This window comes from Lissotriton helveticus, chromosome 3_1 (assembly GCF_964261635.1).
Source record: "Lissotriton helveticus chromosome 3_1, aLisHel1.1, whole genome shotgun sequence".
NCBI lineage: Eukaryota > Metazoa > Chordata > Amphibia > Caudata > Salamandridae > Lissotriton > Lissotriton helveticus.
The window spans coordinates 1,773,284,447-1,773,305,511 of record NC_136061.1 but is presented as its reverse complement, the minus strand read 5'-3'; positions in this window follow the sequence as shown (position 1 = coordinate 1,773,305,511).

The following is a 21,065-nucleotide window of genomic DNA, read 5'->3' as shown; positions in this document are numbered from 1 at the left end:
GTCTTTTATTGCAAATTCGAGTAGCAGGGGATTGTGGTCTGAGGTAATTTTTGGGCAGATTTCAATTTCACAATTGTCTACTATTTGGTCCGATGCCCATATCATGTCTATTCTAGAGCAAGATCTATGTGGCGCAGAATAATAGGTATAACCTGCTATCAGGGGATATTTAGACCGCCATAGATCTCTCAGATTGTTTAATCTTGCTAGTTCTACAATAGCTGATCGAACTTTATACATTCTTTTAGAGTTGCTTTGCCCTGTAGAGTCAACTTTATAATCCATCACACAATGAAAGTCCCCAGCAATTATACTTTCTCCCTCCCATTCAAGTAACTCTACACTCAATTCTTCAAATGTTTTGGGATCATCAATGTTCGGTCCATATACTACACATAAAACAAATTTTTTGTTATCGCCTTGCATCTGTGCTATTGCCCACCTGCCCCGAGCATCTGAAGCAGTTTTAATAGTATCAAATCGAGTTCCTCTTTGTTTTAAAATAGCTACCCCTCTAATGGTCTCATTTAGCGTGGAGCATACAACCAATTGATATCCTATCTGAGAAAGCAACTTTCTATCCTGATATTTGATGTGGGTTTCTGAAATAAGTACAAAATTAGGGTTATACATTTTAATTTCTTCTTGTACTAAGTTCCTTTTGTTTTTACTATTTAAACCATCTACATTCCAACTTAACAATCTTAATTTGAGCATTTTAATATTGAAGTGTTTCTCCAGTGTAGTTGGTTCCCCTCTGTCGGTACCTTCTTTTTTTTAGCTACGTATTTGCTAATGTACTTTAAGACATAGTCAAATCTTGCAATCAATTTTTTCCCCATTTTTTCCCCCCACCATTTGCCACCCCCTCCCTTGCAGGAACCCCTCCCCCACCCTCGCACCCTCACGTCCCTTAGGGGGGAGCACCCCTCTATCTTCTGCTGCCGTTGGATGGGCAGCGTAGTGAAGGAGCTTACATGAGAAGCTGCCCCTACCACATCGTATGTATATCTATGTATATCTATATTTGACCACCCCTAGAAAAAGAAAGTAATATTTAAGCCCACGCTCAAAAGAGAAAAAATGACTGTAATGGGAAATGAGATATTAGGGTAAAAAGATGTATAAGCCAAAAGTTATTTGAATGTTAAATCAGAGAGAGCGGTCAAACAAAAGAGAAAAAAAAGGAGTAGTGTCATTAATATTGAGTTCCAATTTGTAGTTCAGTTATCCTCTTTTTCTTTTTCCTTATCCTTTTCCAACGAAATTCTTTCCAAAGCTTGTTCTGCCACAGAGAAATCAGTGAAAAAAGCCACTTGACCATTATGTATAACCTTGAGACGTGCAGGCTCTTGAAGATAAGCCATGCATCCTAATTTTTTGAAAGCGTCTATCATTTTTCGAAGTTCCCAACGTCTATCCATTGTGCCTTTGCTTAGGTCAGATTTCACAAAAAAGGTAAGGTTGTCAACAGTTATAGGATTGTTTGGTCTGGCTTTAAATGAGACAGCTTGTCTCAATAGGAAGTTCCCAAAATAAATCAAAAGTGGTCTGGGGAATTTACTGTTTTTGTTTTTTTGAAACAAAGGCAACCTGTGTACTCTCTGTAGCTGGGAATCCCAATCCCAATCTGAAAGATCGCTAAAGGCTCTTTGAAATAATTTCACCACGAACCCTCTCGGGTCGGTCCCCTCCATCCCTTCTGGAATTCCGAATAGTCTGAGATTTTGTCTCCGTGCCCGATTTTCCAAATCCTCAACTTTAGCTTCTAATTTGGAAACCCTTGATGCATTTTCTTTAACAGTTAAGTCAGTCTTACTGGCACCTTCTTCCACTTCTACTAGACGTTGCTTCATGTCCTCTATATCCTTTGTCACTCCACCAAGGCCTTGGCAGATCTCTCTCATACAGTCTTGTAGCTTAGTGTTGTCTTCTCTCAACTGCAAATATTGCTGCTGACTCTCCATTCTTTGGACCAAAAGAGTTTGCATAATTGATTCCATTGATATATTGTTTGGTGTTGTTTTTGAAGAGTTCTGTGATATTATCGTCTCGTATGCCTGTGTAGATTTTGATGTATGACCCACCGATAAGATTGAGTGTGGGGGGTCCATATTTGTTTTGTCTACTAGCTCATCCCTGACTTCTAGAGGGCAAATAATTGTATTTGATTCCTCAGTCGCTATATTTAGCGTTTCGAGCTGATCTCCTGCATTGCCCATTGGGTTACCTGCTGACAAGGTTTTAGTTCGTTTTAGACTTGATATTATACAGTCCGAGTCTTCGCTTATTTTTGGTCTATACCAATGGATTAGAAAGTTTTCTGTTAGAATCTGGCGCTGACTTTCCACAGGCTAATGGCAAAAGGATTCCAATGTTGTCATACGCAGACGACACTGTTTTAATGACCCTCACTTCCAATAGCATGCAGATCTGTCTGAATGCTTTTGATACATTTATGGAAAGTTTAGATCTTAGGGTCAACTTCACTAAATCCTTTGCCATGACTTGCGGCCCGAGAAGTGTAAAAATCCGCAGGTATATGGTGAAGGATTCAATTATAATGAAAGTTGATAATTTTAATTATCTGGGTAACCTATTTAACAAGAAATTGAATTGGGACCCTCTGATATCAGCTCGGGTCCAAAAGGTTACACAATCAACTGAAGCCCTTTTTCGTTTTGCCAGTAAATTAGGTCAACGGCGAATAGCAGAAATAATATCCTTGTATAAAGCCAAGTGTGTCTCCGCTGTAACTTTCGGTGCAGGAGTCTGGGGGTCACAAAACTGTGAAAAGTTGCAGATTATGGAGAATAAATTCATAAAACGACTTTTATCTGTCCCATCGGGTACGTCGAACAGTTTTTGTCATGGGGAGGTGGGTATGGAGTTTGTAAGTGACATTATACATGTAGCTCCACTACTACTATGGTCTAAAGTTTGGCAATCTGAAGAATTGAAATTGACAAAGGATATTTTACAAGATTGCCTTAAACTTGACCACTATAGGGAGATTCCATGGCTCCTATATGTTAGGGATACCTTTTACAAGATTGGGTTAGGTAATATGTTTGAAAACCCTGATATGATTAGCAGGGATTCAAAGTTAATTATCAAAAATGCCTATGGTTCTAATTTGGGTACCTTAAGGAACAGTGAGCATGCACTGTATGTTAGGGGCAAATTGTTGCGGCCTTTTTATCTATTGTATATCATCAATACGCAATGGCGTTTTTATCTGACAAGGTTTCGCCTCAGTACTCTACACTTTCTTTTTGCCTTTCCAAAGCAAGGGGGGTGGTGTGAGAGACTACCTCCTTGCCCCTGTAATGATAGGGTCTCGCAAAGTACTTTGCACCTCATTCTTTTCTGTGCTTTGTATAAGGTCCCAAGAAATACTTTTATTAGACCAGTTTTACTATCCTTTGGATCATGCTATTACAAAGAGGGCTATGAACATTTATTGTCCTTGTCAACCCCAAACATTTGTAATGCTGTACTTAGTTTTATTAGATCAGCCTTTGCTATTAGAAATCGATATTGAAATAAGCTGTGGGTGAAAAATTTCTATAAAATGTTTCTCCTGTTGATGAAACTAACTTAGCACTTTATGTCATGTCCATGATCAAGGTTAATTTTAATGTATTGTAAATCCTAAATATGTAAATATGTATTGTGGATTTTTTATGACAATTTATGTATTTTATATTGGTGTATACTTTTATGACTCCGTTGTGGAATCGAAATAAAGTTATTTGAGAGAGAGAGACTCTTAGAGTATATCCATTTGTATCTCCTCCTTGTGTGACTTTACATCTTGTACATTTGCAATTTTTTTTCTGTTTGTATCCTTTATGTAACGCACGTCATCCTAAATCCTTATGTTTTTCAACTGGTTCTTATGTAAAGTGCTCTGACACCTTCGGGTAAAGTTTGCGCTATATACAATCGCATAAATAAGTATCACATGGTAGCACCGTATGTGTTGGCAGGTATGATTTCTATTCTCCGGCCTCACCTCGTAAGTTTTCCGCCTTTCCCAAGATGGCTAGGGTCTGTTCAGTAACAAGACAAAGGCAGGCACGTGCCTAGTGTGCCAGATGCCGGGACGCCCTATTGCATCTAAACGCAGATATAGCCTCTAAGTTAGGGTTAATAAACAGAACAGCTGCAGCTGCAAGCTTCCACCATGTAAATCAGTACTTTATGGGATATGTGGCCCTGGTTCTGTTATAGTCAACAAACTGGACTGACACTCCTGAAAATGATTTGTTAACAGAAAGCCCAAGACTGGAAATCTTGTGCACTGGTCATATGGAGGCTTCTCTAGTTATAGCCATTAGAGGGGCAGTAAAATGTCAATTTGCCTAGGAGAGTAAAACATTCTAGTTTGGCACGGAGCATGGAAATGGTGTTGGTAAATTGATTAAGGGGAGGCCATAGCTCAGTAGAATCATCATCTGATTTGCATAAAGTATACACCTCTAAATGCCCCACTTTCTGAGCTTTGAAGCAATGTATACAAGTTCAGTAAAACTTTAAGGGTAGCTAGCTAATAATGATATTGATGGTTTGTGTAGTGTCCACTCCAAACGGACTTGTATTTTGACAACACAAACTGATTTGTATTTTGGTGGTTAAATAAAATTCATTGGTGTTTCCAAAATCCAGTAGGATAATAGTACTAGTTTGTTTGAAACATAAAGACAACTGGACTCAATGCTCCAGTAGGTGGGGCTACTTTACTGATCTTGACAGTAGCATTTGCTTGTCTCAGAATTTAAGCCAAACGCCTGTCAAAACAAACAGGTGGTACAGTGATACTTTGAAGGGCTTAATAAATTAGTTATGGTTCCTTTGATCACTCCATCTGAAACTTCATTAACTTTGGTAATTCTAAAGCTAATACCTGCTGGGCTCGCCTGGCTGCTTTGGTGACTCTAAATAATGTTGGACAGGGTAAACATCCTTGTGATGATGACAATATATGTGGATGTCTATCCTTCCAAGTTTTTGTGCCTACCATGGTGACCGCAAGTAAAGTGGAATCAGAGTTCCATTCCAGAGAGGTACCTAAGAAAAGTCTACCACATCCAGGAAAGTCAGCCGGTGCGGAAATTACCCTCTTCCGACTTAGAAGGTAGTGATGAAACTTAATACAAGACTCTTTTATGCTTTGTAATCAGAATGAGTACACTAAATATTTTAATGAGGGTCCATTGAAAGGCACTTCTGGTGCCAGCAACCACAATAATTTCAAGTCCCTATAGTTGTTGCAGTTAAAAAGTTCTACAACCTCTCCCAGCTGCTGCCGAGCAGCGGCACCTTAATTCTCTTGACTGAGTGTTCTGGGGCGCCAAGTATTTTCTTGAAAAAATAGAGTGTACGAAGTAGGCCGGTCACTTCAATACTTTGAAGAGATTAAGAATAACTTTGTAATATTCTTTGGCATTTTGGGTATAATTTCACTTTTCCAAAAGCTTCTGGTAGATGAATATATAGCATAGATGTATTTAAGTATTTAATTTTAATTAGTGGTAATGCTTACACTGCTGCCTGTCAGTTCTTCCCAGCACTCACAGAGACCTCTGCTACTTCAGGGAGAGGTAGATGTTTCCAGGCTCCATGTTTGCAAAGCTCAAATAAATATTCCTTAATTGAACCGACGCTGCAGTATAATTATGCTGGGGATGTGGCAGAGCAGGGTGTGAGCAAAATGTCATAACGACACACCACACCTGAGCTTCTAGACAGTGATCCAGCCAGCAGTTCTCCTGGTGGCACACGAGAATGTGAGACTCAGGGTCACACCCAGGGGTGTGGGCCTGTCATGTGTATAGGGTTGCCACCTTCATTAGAAAAAACATAATGGCCACTTGTTTACATTTTGCTGCAATGAAACAGCCAAGAACTGGTATGTGAAAAAGAATACTTGTAAAATGTTCAGGAAGATTTTGTAACATGGCAGTTAGCCCGCTGTATTCTCCCAGAATCAGTCTAAAACGATTTAGACAGCCCTTGAATACCTTTTGATGGATTTCCATATGTGTTTGCTGTTTTAGGTATATGTTTCAGAGGGAAAAATACAGGGTCTAATTGCTTTTCCCAATAATTTTACTGGGCTGAACTTAAAAATATAGGCCATGTGGCAACCCTACCCATGTAACTACGGCCCTTGTGTCACACACAATATGGCCAGAGCTGCAGTGGGCTATAAGGGAAGCATAGGGTTTCTGACAAGTTTATACCTTTGAAAGCCCCTAAGAGCACACTAAGAGTTATAGTCCATCTTTGCTTTTACCGGGTATAGCATGCATTTCCCAGTCATCAGCCACAGATCCTGAGCAGGTAGCAGCTGCCTGGCGAGCTGTGTATGTGACAGAAAGATGGTCCCGTCCAGTAAGCTGCCTGAGTCAGAAAAAGAAGTACAACAGCAGGAACGAGCTGTGTGTGTCAGGAGGGAGGTGAGGAGGAACCGAGTGAACCGTGGGCATCATTAACCCCTTCGCCGATGGCGGAATTCCCCCGCTGTGCTAGGGGGCGGGGGGCGCGTACAGCGCCCCCATGCTCATGACGAGGTCAGCTCCTCATGAGCCACGGCGCTCCGGTGCTCATGACGAGCCGTTCCAATGGAACGTTCAATCAATCAATCAATCAATCAGGTCATTTGTAGAGCGCACTACTCACCCGTAGGGTCTCAAGGCGCTGGGAGGGGGGGGGGGGTGCCGCTACTGCTCGAACAGCCAGGTCTTGAGCTTCTTCCTGAAGGAGAGGTGGTCTTGGGTCAGGCGCAGATTGGTCGGAAGTGAGTTCCAGGTCTTGGCGGCCAGGTAGGAGAAGGATCTTCCTCCTGTTGTCGCTCTTCGGATGCGGGGGACGGCGGCGAGGGCGTGGTTGGTTGATCTGAGGAGGCGCTTGGGAGTGTAGAAGTTGATCCGGTTGTTGAGGTAGCTCGGGCCTTGGTCGTGTAGGGCTTTGTGCGCGTGGGTGAGGAGCCGGAAGGTGATTCTCTTGTTGACCGGGAGCCAGTGTAGATCTCTCAGGTGTCCGGAGATGTGGCTGCGTCGGGGGATGTCGAGGATGAGTCTCGCCGAGGCGTTCTGGATCCGCTGGAGTCTCTTCTGGAGTTTGGCGGTGGTTCCGGCGTAGAGGGCGTTGCCGTAGTCCAGTCGGCTGGTGACGAGGGCCTGGGTGACCGTCTTCCTCGTCTCGGTGGGGATCCACCGGAAGATCTTACGTAGCATGCGCAGGATGTTGAAGCATGACGAGGAGACGGCGTTGACTTGTCTGGTCATGGAGAGGGAGGAGTCCAGTATGAAGCCCAGGTTGCGTGCGTGGTCCGTCGGTTTGGGTGCGGTGCCCAGGGCGGGGGGCCACCAGGAGTCGTCCCAGGCGGAGGGCGTGGAGCCCAGGATGAGGACCTCCGTCTTGTCTGAGTTCAGTTTCAGGCGGCTGGTCGTCATCCATTCGGCTACGTCTCTCATCCCTTCGTGCAGGTTGGCTCTGGCGGTGTCGGGGTCGTTGGTCAGGGAGAGGATCAGCTGGGTGTCGTCGGCGTAGGAGATGATGTTCAGGTTGTGTTTGCGTACGATGGCCGCGAGGGGGCTCATGTAGACGTTGAAGAGGGTGGGGCTCAGTGAGGATCCTTGAGGGACGCCGCAGATGACTTCGGTGGCCTCTGACTTGTACGGTGGTAGGCGGTGGTAGGCGGACGTTCAGCACAGCAGGGGAATCAGCCCAGCGTGCGAGCGTTCCAAGTAACGGGCGCGGTCATGACGAGCTCAGCTCGTCATGAGCCACGGCGCTCCGGTGCTCATGACGAGCCGTTCCAATGGAACGTTCAGCACAGCAGGGGAATCAGCCCAGCGTGCGAGCGTTCCAAGTAACGGGCGCGGTCATGATGAGCTCAGCTCGTCATGAGCACCGGAGTGCCGTGGCTCATGACGAGCTCGTCATGAGCGCTCAAGAGGCTAATGGCGATTTGATTCAGGGTAGTGCAGCAAGTCACCTTGCTGCGCTGCTCTACATCAAAGTGAAAGGGCCAGAATGCACTATATTAATCTAATACAGTCCATTCCTGTCCTTCTCCCCAGCGCTGGTGTTGTTTTGGCTGCCTAACGCCAACACAGGCACACATGAACCATGGTGCAAGGGTGCTTGTATTCTCGGCAGGATTGTTTTTGTGCAGGAAGGGCCACCTTCCTGTACAAAAACAATCCCAAGAGGCGTTTTCCTCTTTCTGTGTGTGCTACTGAATGTAGCACACATGGATAGAGAAATAAACGAGGAGAAATAAAGTTATTTTTTCTAGTTACGCCTTACCTCACGAGGCGTACGTTTTTGGTGCTTCCGCAGTTTTGCATGGTCTTGTAAATCTGGAGAAGTGTCAAAATTAATGGGTGTTGCATCAGGGCCGGACTGAGAACGAAAACCGGCCCTGGCAAAGTGCTCGGCCGCCCCCCTGGTGGTGCGACCGAGCTCTTTGCCGGGGCCGGTTTTCAGCCGTTTTTGTTACAGGGCCGATTTTGCAGCTATGCTGCAAAAACGGCCCTGTAACAAAAACGGCCCCCAGGACCCAAAACCGGCCCCCACCCTTGCGGCGCACCGGGGGATTGCCCGGTGCCCGCAACGGCCAGTCCGAGCCTGATGGGAACACCCACCACAACGCCCATGGGATGTCTTCCGAGGGCAGAGTAAGGCAACACAGCGATTTGTGCTGCCTTGTCTTGCTCCATATTTGTGAGGCCAGTCAAAGCCACACAAAGTGGCTTTGTGTGACCTCAAAGATATGATTTTGTAGCTTGCACCGCCAAAGTGTCACAAAAAGTGACACTCCAGTGGCACAAGGGGCTCATAAAAATGCTCTTGTATGTGCAAGAGAGAAGCAGCAGACATGTAGGGGCCCATTCACAGCACTAACCTGAGATAAAATCCTAAACGTACTACTCTTTGTATTCACAGAAGGCATTTAGTAGTAGTAAAGTTAGGATTCCTAACTACTACTACTAAATGTCTTCTGTGAATACCAAAAAGAGTATGTTTAGGATTTTATCTCAGATTAGTTCTGTGAATCGGCCCATGCTCTTTTTGTGTCAGGAGGAGGGTACCAGCAGATCTAGTAAGGAACTGTGTGCTAAAGCGGAGAGCAGCAGAAGCATGGGGTGCTCAGCGCTGAGAGCTTAAGAAACAAGCATTTGCGATGCAATAGGTCTCGCATTAGAAAAGTTTGAGCGTTTAGTATTGTAAATGGCAATGTTTTTTTTTTTATGCAGTAGTTAAGTTTTGTTTGTATAAAAATGAGCACCTTGAAGGAGTGAAGGATTTCAAACTAATAATAAAAGCATATACAGACAATAACTAACACACACAAATGGGGAACGGTGCTGTCAGGAAACTGCAGGTAATTTATATACATGCCTTGCAGGGGCACCTTCAGGATGCTTTAACTTCAGTGCTCCCAGGCCCCACGCAGCTTTAGCGTGCTCATTAGGAGGTTATGCCTATTTCTTGGTGCATTTCCACAGAGCACTTTGGTATTCCCCCGCAGCCCTACAGGCCTGTATGCTGCCCCAGGTTGTCTCGTTTTAATTGTCTCACCTTGGCTGCCCCTCCCTCTGACCCAACCTCAGTAGGGGAGCCCCCCACTTTATGACACCTCCAGCTTCACATTGGTCACTTACTTCTGGCTCTATCAGCCTCATACCGGTCCCTCTCTCATCAAAACAGCCTTTCACGTGAGGATCAGAGCTGCTTGGTAGATTATGGCGGTGCTCCAAGCGCCTGCACGGATACTCATACTGTAGCGTTACTGGCATTATTCGTTTACCAAGCATATATACAGTCTGAACTAAGAATGTAAGTGCGGATTAAGTATGTATACATAAATGTATGAAAGTGTACTAAATGAATAATGAGCGTTTACGTCTACACAGACATTCGTTTTACTACACACGCGCATAGGGGCTTGTAGCACGATATATTTCATAAACATATACAAAGTACATAATAAGTGCTTCTGCACTATAAATGTTTCATTGTTATAACAGACAAAATGTCCATCTGGACTTGTCTTGAGAACCAGTCATTAAATATGAATCTAGGCAGCGCTTAATGTCTTTTTAGTCCGCTAACGGCAAAAGATGTAGGCACGCACACAAACTATATTCATGCGAACACGTTTACCTCACACGCACACACCTGTGGGGTAAGAGAAGGTAGTGTGCCTATATATATTTTATTCTGATCTCGGTTCTGTTTTCCCCTTTCTGTGCAACAGCAAACTGTACTTTCCTTTAAAAAGAAGAGCAGGCGAATATCTTAAGAAATTGAATTATTTGATTATAAATCAAGCCGGGTTTCATTGTACGCCAGGTCTTCCCGGTGCTCAGCCTGTGACTGAGGATCAGCCCCCACTGCCCCAGAACGAACAGAACACCTAGACCTCCGAATCGGGCATGCAACCTTTGTAATGGTCCACACTAGCGTAGACTCCAGTCCAGACCACCCCATACCCCTCTCAGAAACATGATCGCCGAGGCAGGTTAATACTTAAAAGCAGATGATATGAAGGACCGCTGTTAGCGCCAAGCGGCTCTAGTCGGAGCGCTTGGGAAGCGCAGCTGAAAGGGGCCCTACTTACGGAAGAGAAGGGCAATCCCGCTGAAACCGGGTATATAAATGTGTGCATTTATATGATAAATGTTATGGAGGTTAGCAAAATAAATAAAAAAGGTCGGTCTTATTATGGGTTCCATGATGCTCACGTATATCAACTTGCATTGTAGTCGTAATGTGTTTTGTAAACCATGGACAACATTAGCAAACAAACAAAACATAATATCAAAACGTAACATACTTTAACACCTAGATTATGTTATCTAACATATCGCATGCTCCAGACCCATCAGATCCTATCTTTTCACAAAGCCATATCATGGGCATCTTCCTTGCTAAGACCAGGTGCCGCGATTACCCATCTTAATGGTACACAGTCGTACCTGCGACATAACCGAACTTCACAACACTAAAAGAGCGTGCCATAAAGTGGGTTGAGATACATCATCAGACAAAAAAACAGTGCAACTTAACAATACTAAATATATTGTAAAACAAGCATTGAAAATGCAATAGGTCTCGCAATAGAAGAGTTTAACATTTTTCGTGTTGCAAATGGATGAGTGGCGTTGCGTGGATGAGTGGCGTTGCGTGGATGAGTGGCGTTGCGTGTGTGAGTGGCGTTGCGTGTGTGAGTGGCGTTGCGTGTGTGAGTGGCGTTGCGTGTGTGAGTGGCGTTGCGTGTGTGAGTGGCGTTGCGTGTGTGAGTGGCGTTGCGTGTGTGAGTGGCGTTGCGTGTGTGAGTGGCATTGCGTGTGTGAGTGGCGTTGCGTGTGTGAGTGGCGCTGCGTGGGTGAGTGGCGCTGCGTGGGTGAGTGGCGTTGCGTGGGTGAGTGGCGTTGCGTGGGTGAGTGGCGTTGCGTTGTTGAGTGGCGCTGCGTGTGTGAGTGGCGTTGCATGTGTGAGTGGCGTTGCATGTGTGAGTGGCGTTGCATGTGTGAGTGGCGTTGCGTGTGTGAGTGGCGTTGCGTGTGTGAGTGGCGTTGCGTGTGTGAGTGGCGTTGCGTGGTTGAGTGGCGTTGCGTGGTTGAGTGGCGTTGCGTGGTTGAGTGGCGTTGCGTGGTTGAGTGGCGTTGCATGTGTGAGTGGCGTTGCATGTGTGAGTGGCGTTGCATGTGTGAGTGGCGTTGCGTGTGTGAGTGGCGTTGCGTGTGTGAGTGGCGTTGCGTGTGTGAGTGGCGTTGCGTGTGTGAGTGGCGTTGCGTGGTTGAGTGGCGTTGCGTGGTTGAGTGGCGTTGCGTGGTTGAGTGGTGTTGCGTGGTTGAGTGGCGTTGCATGTGTGAGTGGCGTTGCATGTGTGAGTGGCGTTGCATGTGTGAGTGGCGTTGCATGTGTGAGTGGCGTTGCATGTGTGAGTGGCGTTGCATGGGCAGTAGTTTCTAGCTTTGTGCGGTAAAGCTTTGTGCCTATATGGGGCCTTGATGTCCAATTGGACCGGAAATTGGCAGGCTGCATGTGCTTATCTGCCATTAATTCCTAATTTCTGTAAATCCCCTTGGGACGAGATACTATTGCCCAGTAAGTGCCCCGCTATCAGGATAAGTGGCTGCCCCCTGGGGTTGGGCTGAGGGCCCTTCCTTCTCCTTTTGTCACAGCACAGCTAGAGAGTGCGCTGTGAAGAGCTGAGAATGGGGCATTGCTGCTGTGCTTTATTGCAGCCATATAACTGTCTCCGAAAACAAGAGGTGACGGACCAACACGGGGTGGGGGGAAGGGAGAGGTAGAATGAGATGAGCGGACGTTGTTCTAAATAGATTGAAGAGTCGTGGTTTCCTCTGAAGGCACCGGGGCACAATTTCAATGCTGAGTGGAAGGAGGGAGCACATGGAGCGAGGAGAGAAGAGGGAGGGAGGGGGTCACGGGGAGCTATGGGGAATGCTATGCTGACATTTTTAACACCACAGACACGCATAAAAAAAAGCCATTAACAAAAATAAGCTGTGTTTTAGGAAGGAAGAAGGCTGTTTGTGAGGGTGCACGTGTGATTGTGCAGTGTGGGCTTGCATGTGTGTTTGGTATGGAAATGCAATGTATGCATATGAGACTGCATGTATGAATGTGCATGTTTATAGAAATGTGAGTGCGTGTCTATTTGCATGTATGTAATTATTTAGGCACCTGTGCTCATGCATGGGCCTGTGCCTTGATGTGCGCATTCCCACGCATGTGAGTATTATTGAAGGTCTGTTTGCGTACAAATATGTGGTGTACCTTTGTACAAGATTATCCTTGTTAATTTTCATACCGTCAAATAGCATATTAAACTATCTGAAGGTTCTTCTCTATTGGCCCCGGGATAATGTTATTCTTTATAACACCATTCTGACAAGCAACCTGCTGATTGTGCGTGCAAGATATTGGGGAAATCCGAACGGCATAACGAAAGAAGGGGCTCCCGCAAGAAACATAATGAAGTCAGACTGCCATTGGAATTTCTTATTTTGCAGAAAGAATGCCCTAAATCTGCTGCTTATTTCTGCAATACAAAGATGCACATCCCAGTGGTGCGTGCGCGCGAACACACAAAATGTTAAAAATGCCATGCAATGCCACATTTCCATTAGTGAACTGCGGGCCTTCTTAAAAGGAAAGAAAAGACCCGGTGGGGGGGGAGGGACGAGGGGGAAGATGACAGAATGAGAGATTGGGAGCTAATGAAACAAGCATTGGCGGTCCCTTTCAAGTGAAAGCGGGATGTAATTAGGGGGGAGGAGAAGTCTGGGCAGGCAGGATGACTCAGGGGAGGGGGCGGAGCGGGGAGAGCGGCATGTGGGTGTTAAGAAGCCGGGCCTTTGAAGTGAAGCTAAGCTTCACTTCAAAAGGTGTCGGAGGAATGCGGCTGACGGTGATTGCGGCTGTGCACGCGCTTTTAAGCTCAATGCACATGCGCATTGAGCTTAAAAGTCACGGGCACTGCAAGGAATCGCCACGATTCCTTGCTTCTTAGTTAAAAGTTGTTTAGGCCGCAATAGGCTCGCAAGCTCGATGCGCATGCGCATCGACAGGCGAGACCTAAAAACACAATTCGCTCGATTTCGAGGGGCCGAGGTGGGAAAGGGACATCCCTGCATAGTGCTGCACAGTACAGGCAGCGCGATGGTGCGGGCCTGAGCCCGGTACAAACGGAACATCGCCGCCGGCCTGCGATCAGGAAGTCAGGCAGGCCGGGCGGGACAACCGGAAACAGGAAGTAGGAGGGCGGGAGCCTACCCCGCCTCCCACGGAAGAGCCGCGGCTGTTTGGAGCAGGCAGGAGCCTACCCTGCGCCCCGGTGCCGAAGGAGGGAGGAAGAGTCCTGCTGCCGGGCCCTGCAGCTGCCGATGAGAGGAGAGCCGCCGCACCAAGGAAGCCGGTGAGTGGGGCTTCGCCTTGTTGCTGAGCTGCGAGGGCGGGGGGGGCATGTGTGTGTGCGCACGTGCGGCGGCGGGGGGGCTGTGTATGTGTGTGAGCGTGCGTGTGTGTATGTGTCTTGGAGTCTGTGTGTATGCGTGTGTGTGTGTGACTGTGGGGGGGGAGGAGGGTGTGTGTGTGTATGCGTGTGCCTGTGTATGCGTGTGGCTGTGTATGCGTGTGGCTGTGCGCATGCGTGAATGTGGGTGCGCGTGCACGCAGTTAAATCCAGCCGGAGAGAAGCGCGTGGCACTTTCTTGTCCTTCATTCCCACGAGTCAGCTAGCTATAGTTCTCCACCTGGACGCATCCTTCGGATGCGTATTTCCAGGCTCGACCTAAAAAGGCAGCAACAACCAGGAGAGCTGTGTGTGTGTGACCGGGCATGTAGCAGCCGGGTGAACTGGACGTGTAAGGAGCAGAGTGACTGCAGCAACAGCTTTGCGAGCTGTGTGTATAGGGGTGAAAGGGATTTTTTTAATTTCAAATGTTTTTGTCATTGGACTGATATTAACACACAAGCACGCAAATGTTATTAATTTGTTTAGTTCACGTTCAGATCAAACACAGCTAATATAGGCCTGCATTTTAAAATGGCTACCGCTGATTGCCGTTTTGCTTTGTGACGCGTGAATATTTTATTTCCAGGCGAAGCTTAAGTCCTAATTAACAAGCGCAATGTTCTTTTGCTTTATTTCACATGCAAAATATTTTCTTTTCACTGTGATAATTATGAAATGTTATAATTAGTAGACTACTCACAGAGACACCTGCAGAGTACGGCTGATGAATGTATCTCATTTTTGTTGCAGATAACGTTAAGTTTGAAGGATACAGAGAGAAGCTGTAATGAATCCTTAGAAAGTAATGAGTACACATCAACATCATTTTACTTTAACCTGTTTGGATCATTTTATGAAGACTGTGTGTAGGTGTAACAACTGTTAGAATTGTGTGATTTAAGGTAGTTCAATGTAGATTAAAGTCAGTCCGCTTTCGATGCAGTTTAGAACAGAGTAAGAGATTTTAGGGTTCTCTCTCTGTGAAAGAACTGACTTTCTTTAACCCTTCATTTTGAGATGATCTATTGCTACTTTGTCTTCTTTCTTTTATAAATTTGAATTTATTTGAAGTTGATATTAATTGATGAATTCATATACTGATTTATTATTGACACTATATTGATTATTTTGGCCTTCTGTAAATCCTTAACGTTAATACAGTTTTATGGATTGAAACCTACTATTCTCTGTCTTCCTTATGGAGCCAATCGTCCTTTACATTTTGAATGTATTGATTTGTCGAATAGCCTTAGTTTGGAACTCAATTCATCAGATAGCGCTTTGTGGGACCCAACATTTGCACAAGGAAAAGTGCTATCCACCATTCCTCCCAAACCTACCACACAGCATTTACAAGTGGCCTACCGTCAAGGCTCCTACAAACACAAACCTTCCTGGCCTCGTTGTTACATAAAAAGCCTCCAAACACCTAGACAGCATCGTGCCAGCCACCCTGTGATGAAGCACTCACACCCCTGCTCAACACAGCCAACGCCTTCCTCCTTCACGGCATCCTTCCCAAAACACTCAAAACAAAACAGATCTTCTCACTCGTAAAGAAGGTGTACCTAATAGATATGTTTTGCTAACTATCAACCCATCACATGGATTATTCCATTGGAAAAAGGAATGGCTGTCTAGTCGTAAGACCATGTGTAGCTGCAATCGCTTCCTACATTGGAAGGCGGCATTCTGTGGGGGGTGTAGTGGACGCATATGCCCTCCGAATCACTCAGAGGAAGGCAGGGAGAGGCATTCAGTTTACATACTGGGTATCTCTTGTTCACAGTCACACATAGATGCCATGTGGCCCCTGTGTAACCCATGATACCTTTACACAGTCTTTAGTTTATAGGCAAGATCTCTTTGCATTCTGGGCCATGTAGTGTCACTTTTTCCAGCATAAGCCTGGACTTGAATGTCTAGGCGCCATTGGGTGAGATGCCAAGACCAGATAAAAGTGTCACACGTGACGTGGAAGAAAAAGGCAGGAAGAGTCACAGAGCCTGTAGAACTCAGAATGGATGTATGACGTTACAACGCATGCTATTACAACGCATGCCTTTACGACGCAACTTTTACAACGCAACTTTTACAACTACTTGCGTTGGGGGGCGCTGGATAGTGAATAGTTTAATATACTATTCCAACTCCAGTCCCCGTGGATAGTAGGGAAGGTGTTGGAAACTATTCCCTATATTAGAGCACCCCCCAGCGCAAGTCGTTGTAAAAGTTGCGTTGTAATGGTTGCGTCGTAAAGGTACTTCGTTGTAACAGTTGCGTTGTAAAGGATGTTCCCCCTCAGAATGGGAGATGGGTTGAGATATCTGGCAAACAGTTGCCTCAAAAATCTAATTTCTCATGATAATAATTTCTTCAATGGCATACTTGCTCTTTATTTCTAAGCAATATTCGAGGGCTGCACCTATGCCTCTTTAGGGTGTTATTTGTCTGTTTTTATGACAAAGAGAGTGGGGGAGGGAAGGATAGTCTTGAACAGGCTACTGGCAGACAGATTGGGCGAGTCTCGCCTAGCCTGGAGTTATGAGTTTTAAATGGACAGAACTGACTCTCATGCTCCAAGCTGTGGTGAAAGGCTGAGCGGCACCACCTCCAGGCACATCTCCCACCATCTTGTCATCCTCACGCATTCCTTTCCTTTTCTCTTCCGGTCTCACCCTTTCCCTCATTACCACGACCCTGTCTCCTCCCCTCGCCCCCTCGCTAATGCACGCGCCCTGGTCTTTGTTTCCAAGAATAGCCAGTCGCTGGCTCACCCTGAAACTATGCCTGGAATGTCGGCTCTGCTCTCGCGGACATGCCACTGCACTGCCTCTGCTCTGCTGCCTCGGTGCGCGCGCCTGTCCTTGCCCTCTGGAGGGCGTGTCCAGAGGCGACCCCCAGCATCTTGAACAGGTGCAGCAAGCGCAAGGTGCTCAGTGCACGCCCATTCAACACTTTTACGAGAGGTTTACACATATGTGCCTGATTTGAGCGTAGTTACTTCGGAGGTAGCGTCACGTCACACTGATCTGATTTTGATTGATGGATTTTAATTTTGTAGAGCGCCATATTTGCCCTAGGGCATCTTGGCGCTGCCTTTACTAAGGAGGAGCCGGTGTCTGAAGCTTCTAAGAAAATCTGAACAGCCATGTTTTTAGTGACTTTCAAAAAGTGGCAAGTTAGAGGTATTCATTAAGTGTTCTGGCATTTTGTTCCAATGACAAGTGGTGACATGGAAAAAGCTTCTACCTTCCCAAGAGGCTTTATGAATGTGGGAAACCAACACTTTTTGGCTGTGGATGAGCACAGTGATCTGTTTGGAATGTACCAAGAAAATTTGATTTAATGGGCTACAGCTATTCCGCAATATGTGGAAATCAAGGAATTAACACTCAGGGGGAGACTTAAAAATATTTTGCGCTGTGTTTGCGTCAGAAAAAACAGGCAAATCGGCGCAAAATCTTTTTTTCACTATTTACTTACTAGAGCTAAAAAATAACGGAAAAGTAATGCAAAGAAGCGCTCATTACTGTGCGCCAAGGGGGCGTACAAAGGGTGGAGCATGGGCGTTCCTAGGCAACCACCCAAGGTTTCTCACGCTAAACCCAATTTACTAAATGAAGTAAGAGGCGGGTGTGGGAGCACACTGCTTCACCTCCCAGCAGAGTCGCCCCTGGGCATCATGGTAGATGCAGTTCAGATCGACAAGCGAGTACACTTGGAAAGTCTTGAGTGTTTCACCAGGTGGGTGCAGATTAGTGCTGGCCATCTCTGGACACGTGTTTCTGAATTATTATTCGTCATCAGCAGAGATTAGGCAAAATTCTTCGGGGTTGCTGAGCAGGCTGCCGTATTCTTGGAACGCAGTATCTCTCCTGGCGCGCAGGTGCCTCTCCACGAGCTCGTCAGCTCAAAGCGGCTCGAGGGAGCCTTTAAGTAAGAGGCGGGTGTGGGAGCACACTGCTTCACCTCCCAGCAGAGTCGCCCCTGGGCATCATGGTAGATGCAGTTCAGATCGACAAGCGAGTACACTTGGAAAGTCTTGAGTGTTTCACCAGGTGGGTGCAGATTAGTGCTGGCCATCTCTGGACACGTGTTTCTGAATTATTATTCGTCATCAGCAGAGATTAGGCAAAATTCTTCGGGGTTGCTGAGCAGGCTGCCGTATTCTTGGAACGCAGTATCTCTCCTGGCGCGCAGGTGCCTCTCCACGAGCTCGTCAGCTCAAAGCGGCTCAAGGGAGCCTTTAAGTAAGAGGCGGGTGTGGGAGCACACTGCTTCACCTCCCAGCAGAGTCGCCCCTGGGCATCATGGTAGATGCAGTTCAGATCGACAAGCGAGTACACTTGGAAAGTCTTGAGTGTTTCACCAGGTGGGTGCAGATTAGTGCTGGCCATCTCTGGACACGTGTTTCTGAATTATTATTCGTCATCAGCAGAGATTAGGCAAAATTCTTCGGGGTTGCTGAGCAGGCTGCCGTATTCTTGGAACGCAGTATCTCTCCTGGCGCGCAGGTGCCTCTCCACGAGCTCGTCAGCTCAAAGCGGCTCGAGGGAGCCTTTAAGTAAGAGGCGGGTGTGGGAGCACACTGCTTCACCTCCCAGCAGAGTCGCCCCTGGGCATCATGGTAGATGCAGTTCAGATCGACAAGCGAGTACACTTGGAAAGTCTTGAGTGTTTCACCAGGTGGGTGCAGATTAGTGCTGGCCATCTCTGGACACGTGTTTCTGAATTATTATTCGTCATCAGCAGAGATTAGGCAAAATTCTTCGGGGTTGCTGAGCAGGCTGCCGTATTCTTGGAACGCAGTATCTCTCCTGGCGCGCAGGTGCCTCTCCACGAGCTCGTCAGCTCAAAGCGGCTCGAGGGAGCCTTTAAGTAAGAGGCGGGTGTGGGAGCACACTGCTTCACCTCCCAGCAGAGTCGCCCCTGGGCATCATGGTAGATGCAGTTCAGATCGACAAGCGAGTACACTTGGAAAGTCTTGAGTGTTTCACCAGGTGGGTGCAGATTAGTGCTGGCCATCTCTGGACACGTGTTTCTGAATTATTATTCGTCATCAGCAGAGATTAGGCAAAATTCTTCGGGGTTGCTGAGCAGGCTGCCGTATTCTTGGAACGCAGTATCTCTCCTGGCGCGCAGGTGCCTCTCCACGAGCTCGTCAGCTCAAAGCGGCTCGAGGGAGCCTTTAAGTAAGAGGCGGGTGTGGGAGCACACTGCTTCACCTCCCAGCAGAGTCGCCCCTGGGCATCATGGTAGATGCAGTTCAGATCGACAAGCGAGTACACTTGGAAAGTCTTGAGTGTTTCACCAGGTGGGTGCAGATTAGTGCTGGCCATCTCTGGACACGTGTTTCTGAATTATTATTCGTCATCAGCAGAGATTAGGCAAAATTCTTCGGGGTTGCTGAGCAGGCTGCCGTATTCTTGGAACGCAGTATCTCTCCTGGCGCGCAGGTGCCTCTCCACGAGCTCGTCAGCTCAAAGCGGCTCGAGGGAGCCTTTAAGTAAGAGGCGGGTGTGGGAGCACACTGCTTCACCTCCCAGCAGAGTCGCCCCTGGGCATCATGGTAGATGCAGTTCAGATCGACAAGCGAGTACACTTGGAAAGTCTTGAGTGTTTCACCAGGTGGGTGCAGATTAGTGCTGGCCATCTCTGGACACGTGTTTCTGAATTATTATTCGTCATCAGCAGAGATTAGGCAAAATTCTTCGGGGTTGCTGAGCAGGCTGCCGTATTCTTGGAACGCAGTATCTCTCCTGGCGCGCAGGTGCCTCTCCACGAGCTCGTCAGCTCAAAGCGGCTCGAGGGAGCCTTTAAGTAAGAGGCGGGTGTGGGAGCACACTGCTTCACCTCCCAGCAGAGTCGCCCCTGGGCATCATGGTAGATGCAGTTCAGATCGACAAGCGGGTACACTTGGAAAGTCTTGAGTGTTTCACCAGGTGGGTGCAGATTAGTGCTGGCCATCTCTGGACACGTGTTTCTGAATTATTATTCGTCATCAGCAGAGATTAGGCAAAATTCTTCGGGGTTGCTGAGCAGGCTGCCGTATTCTTGGAACGCAGTATCTCTCCTGGCGCGCAGGTGCCTCTCCACGAGCTCGTCAGCTCAAAGCGGCTCGAGGGAGCCTTTAAGTAAGAGGCGGGTGTGGGAGCACACTGCTTCACCTCCCAGCAGAGTCGCCCCTGGGCATCATGGTAGATGCAGTTCAGATCGACAAGCGAGTACACTTGGAAAGTCTTGAGTGTTTCACCAGGTGGGTGCAGATTAGTGCTGGCCATCTCTGGACACGTGTTTCTGAATTATTATTCGTCATCAGCAGAGATTAGGCAAAATTCTTCGGGGTTGCTGAGCAGGCTGCCGTATTCTTGGAACGCAGTATCTCTCCTGGCGCGCAGGTGCCTCTCCACGAGCTCGTCAGCTCAAAGCGGCTCGAGGGAGCCTTTAAGTAAGAGGCGGGTGTGGGAGCACACTGCTTCACCTCCCAGCAGAGTCGCCCCTGGGCATCATGGTAGATGCAGTTCAGATCGACAAGCGAGTACACTTGGAAAGTCTTGAGTGTTTCACCAGGTGGGTGCAGATTAGTGCTGGCCATCTCTGGACACGTGTTTCTGAATTATTATTCGTCATCAGCAGAGATTAGGCAAAATTCTTCGGGGTTGCTGAGCAGGCTGCCGTATTCTTGGAACGCAGTATCTCTCCTGGCGCGCAGGTGCCTCTCCACGAGCTCGTCAGCTCAAAGCGGCTCGAGGGAGCCTTTAAGTAAGAGGCGGGTGTGGGAGCACACTGCTTCACCTCCCAGCAGAGTCGCCCCTGGGCATCATGGTAGATGCAGTTCAGATCGACAAGCGAGTACACTTGGAAAGTCTTGAGTGTTTCACCAGGTGGGTGCAGATTAGTGCTGGCCATCTCTGGACACGTGTTTCTGAATTATTATTCGTCATCAGCAGAGATTAGGCAAAATTCTTCGGGGTTGCTGAGCAGGCTGCCGTATTCT